At 34.6% G+C, this 4,502-nt stretch overlaps 1 pseudogene; it reads right to left on the bottom strand.

Moving 5' to 3' along the window:
• Positions 1-2,015: 2,015 nt before the first annotated feature.
• LOC123937671 lies at positions 2,016-2,135 on the bottom strand (annotated as a pseudogene).
• Positions 2,136-4,502: the final 2,367 nt, after the last annotated feature.

Below are 4,502 nucleotides of genomic sequence, written 5' to 3'. Positions count from 1 at the left end.
CTCAAAAAGTTAAAAATAGAACTACCCTACAACCCACCAATTGCACTACTAGGTATTATCCAAAACTACAAACATAATGGTTCAAAGGGACACATGCACCTTGTATTTATAGCAGCAATGTCCAGAATAGCGAACCTATGGAAAGAACCCAGATATCTATGAACAGATGAATGGATAAAGAAGATGTGATATCAGAAAGAATTAAATCTGTCCATTTTCAATGACATGGATGGAACTAGAGGGTATTATGCTGAGTGAAATAAGTCAGTCAGAGAAAGACAAATACCATATAATTTCATTCATATGTGGAATTTAAGAAATAAAACGGATAGATATAGGGGAAAGGAATGAAAAATAAAATAAGATAAAAACAGAGAGAGGCAAACTATAAGAGGTTCTTAACTATAGGGAACAAACAAACAAAATTGCTGGAGGGGAGGGTAGTGGGGAATGGGGTAATTAGGTAATGGGCATTAAGAAGGGCACTTGATGTAATGAACACTGGGTGTTATAAGCAACTGATGAATACACTATCTGAATAATACGCTATATGTTTTCATTCTTGAAAAGTCTGTGTCAGCAACAGTCTCATCTCTATCTGGTTGTTTTTATTTTTCCACTGAGACTTATCACGTAATAAATATCACATGATAAAAATATGGATGAACTAAGAGGTCTCCCAAAAAGTCCCTTGTGTTCCAGACTCACTCCTCCTTGTCACCAGAAATGAAACTGGATGTATTAACAACCCACTCTGTCCTTGGTAATCAGGATCACCTCTTCTAAAAAGTAACTTTCTTTTTCGTTTATTGGTTCAGTGGCATGATAAGCCCAAAGTGGTTAGGTGGCAGTTGCAGTTTCTAATTTATGGAACTATTGCTTTGTCCCTTTGTGAATGTCCCTTGAAAACTAACACTTGTAAACTATCATAACTCAAATGTACAAACCCAGGAAGCCAAATTTTTGATAGAAAATCTTAGGGGTAATTGTGATAGGATCACTCCCTTCGCCATATCAGGATCCCTGGACCCATGAATCCTGGTTTTGAAAAAAAACAGTGTCATGTTTGGTTGCTCATTTAGAAGATAGACCACATTTTAAAGGACATTATCTCAAACAATCTGAAGCTTTTCACCTGAAGTCATACACTGTGTCTTCAAGGGGCAATTAAACTATTCTATCTGGTTAACTGCTTTAGGTGATGAGGAACAAAAGCCAGTGAATTACAAGAGTATGAGTTCATTTCTAAAATTCATTTACTTTAAAATAAGTTCCCTGATCAGAAGCAATGCTCTGTGGTTGTAAACAAGACATTTTTTAAGTTCATGATTGGTAATTTTGGCAGAAGTATTGTGAGAAGAAAAGCTATATCCATTATCTATAGTAACTGTCTACTTCAGTGAGAATAAGACACTGTCCTTTTTATCATAGAGGTGTTCCAGTGCAATCAACCTGCCACACATAGTGGGATCAACTTTGGTTTCTCTTGATGGCACATGGGCACTCAGCTATGGTTTTTTTGTTTTTGTTGTTTGTTTTTTGGTGTTGTTGTTGTTATTATTATTATTATTATTTTGGCCTTGTTGAGTAAAAAATCCATGTTTCTGAGCCAGTATAATAAACTCAAGAAATAAGTTTCCTTAATATGACCATTAAGCAAGAGCAGGGGCGCCTGGGTGGCTCAGTGGTTTAAGCCGTTGCCTTCGGCTCAGGTCATGATCTCAGGGTCCTGGGATCGAGTTCCGCATCGGGCTCTCTGCTCAGCAGGGAGCCTGCTTCCCTCTCACTCTCTCTGCCTGCCTCTCTGCCTACTTGTGATCTCTCTCTGTCAAATAAATAAATAAAATCTTTGAAAAAAAAAAAAAAGAAAAAGCAAGAACAAGGGTGGCTAAGGCAAGAGTCAGACTGAATCCCCTGGACAGGTCATCTTAATGAGTTGATCATTAAGATTCTTTTCAGCTGTTCCCTGAAAAGCATTTTGTTTCATGAAATAAAATTACATTTAAACCTTGCCCACTTAAAAAAGACCATCCACAGTTATCTTCCTCAGACTACCTTGTCACTAATTTTCCAATTAGCAATAATCGCGCCTCGGATAAACCTCATTGGCTACGATACTGCCACTGCGCAAAGCTAATTTTCCAATTGTGTTTTTTCTATGTCTCCAACCATCCAGCCAAATCATTACCTACTGCCAATAAATCACTGAAATCTGTATTTCTGTCTCTCATTATAGATGAAATAAACAATAGACCCATTACTTAAAACTTTGACATTCTGACAGTTTTCTTTCACTACTTCTTTTGGGGCCACCCATGAGGCAACAGTGTTGAATTTACACAATTTAAGGTGGAGCCAGCATAACTATGCCAAACCATCATTAAACTGTGCCTGATTTTTTTTTTTTTTTCCTTTCTCAGCCAACTAGTCGTAGGGAGGTTTCCATGAAGCTATATACATTGATGGAGGAGACAGTGAAGCAGGAGGAGAGATAATGAGGAACATGGTAGGAAACACACTTGTTCACATAATTTATTTAGGGTTTTTGGTTCTACTCAAAGCTAATCTCATTTATGCCACCCCATACACATGCCCAACTGTATGGTTCACACACATTTCACAATAAGTCTCTCAGATCTCAAGAAAACTTGGTGACACTGTTTAAATATTCAGTTTATACTAAATCCCGGTAGTAAGAGATAAGTTTGTGGTTTTGTTTTGTTTTTGTTTCCATTTTCCTCAAAAGAATAATAGGGCTATTCTATAAAACCCAAGGTCTGCGTTATTATTGACATATAGTGCCAGCCAAAGGCTCCACAAAGGATCTCTATTGGTCACTGATACCTCAAGCATAGTTGTATGTTTTGAGAAATATATGAACAGAGTCTCATTGATTGGATTTTGAAGTCCCAGAAAGAAAGAAGAGAGAGAGAAAGGATTTGGGAAATATATATATATATTTATATATATATATGTATATTTATTTATTTATTTATATTTATATATATAAATATATATATTTGTTTACATATATGTATGTACCTTTTACATATATTATATTTAATATTATATATTATATATTATTATATATAAGTTATGTAATATAATATATATTTAATGTATAATATATATACATTATATATATATATATGAATGATAAAAATTAAGGCTAAAAGTTCCCAATCTGGGAGAAAGACATAAATTTACAGATTCAAGATGCTTGATGATCACCAAAACATAAATTTTTTAAAAAGAAAGAAGAACATATCACATCATATTATAGATAGCCAGAAAAAAACAAAAACATTACTTCTTAACATACAGAGGAACAATCATTCAAATGACTAAAGAGTTCTTATCTGTAAGAATTCTGAAGGGCCTGAAAGGTGGAAGGAAGTCACACTGGGGAGAGTACAAAGGTCCCAATGTTAAATTTCATTCAAGTCCTTGGGTGATTTCTAAAATGTTTGTACATAAGATAAGAACCCAAGGAACTTCACAGAAAACAATATTTGGAAGGTTAACTAATCTAAACAGAGAATTTAATAATCACAAGGTGCTGGGGAGAAATAATTTAGAATCCTGCTCAGTTAGACTGGCTTAATAAACACATCACATTTTCCACTGAAACCCTAGAAGTTATATGCCTCAGGAACAAGAACTATATGACTAAGGGACATGGTATAGAATTAAGGACATATCTAGCCAAAAATGTTGAAAACTAAACCTCCACAAGATCATGGTGATCCAGTTATATCATTCTGAGCTGGAGCAAAACTAAATACTATTTGGAAAAAAAGAAAAAAAATTCCAGAGTCTCTATAATGCATCATCTACAAGTCTGGTATATAAAAGAAAACTTAATATTCATGCCAAAGAGCAAAATAGTGTTACTCATGACCAAAAATAAAAATGCACTATAACTATATAATTATAACACAATGTAATACAATATAAGTAGACCCATGGAACAATCAGTAGCTCAGGAGTTTAAAATGACTCTGGGGCGGTGCCTGGATGGCTCAGTCTTTAAGCCTCTGCCTTCAGCTCAGGTCATGATCCCAGGGTCCTGGAATCGAATCCTGCATCAGGTTCCCTGTTCAGAGGGTAGCCTGCTTCTTCCTCTCCTACTCCTCTTGCTTGTGTTCCTCTCTCGCTATGTCTCTCTCTGTCATATTAATAAATAAAATCCTTAAAAAAATAAATGAAAATAACAATAAAATAAAATGACTATGTAAATATATAACAAAAATATATGTAATCTTAGGTTAAGTATAAATCATTACCTTCCCTGATAGGGAAAACAAAAACCAAAAAACAAAACCCAGAGAGAGTCTAGCTCTCAGAGAAAATTTTAAGATAACTTCACATACTTTCTATAGAATCTTTAAGGAAAACAACAGAAGATCTTTCATTAGAATTCTAATTTTTCTACACTATATGCATTTCACAAAGACTTAATTTGTGTCATTTATGTTACAATATTAGACAGATTCCAAAAC

Source organism: Meles meles, chromosome 2 (genome assembly GCF_922984935.1).
Source record: "Meles meles chromosome 2, mMelMel3.1 paternal haplotype, whole genome shotgun sequence".
Classification (NCBI taxonomy): domain Eukaryota; kingdom Metazoa; phylum Chordata; class Mammalia; order Carnivora; family Mustelidae; genus Meles; species Meles meles.
This window is presented reverse-complemented; position numbering and strand designations above follow the sequence as displayed.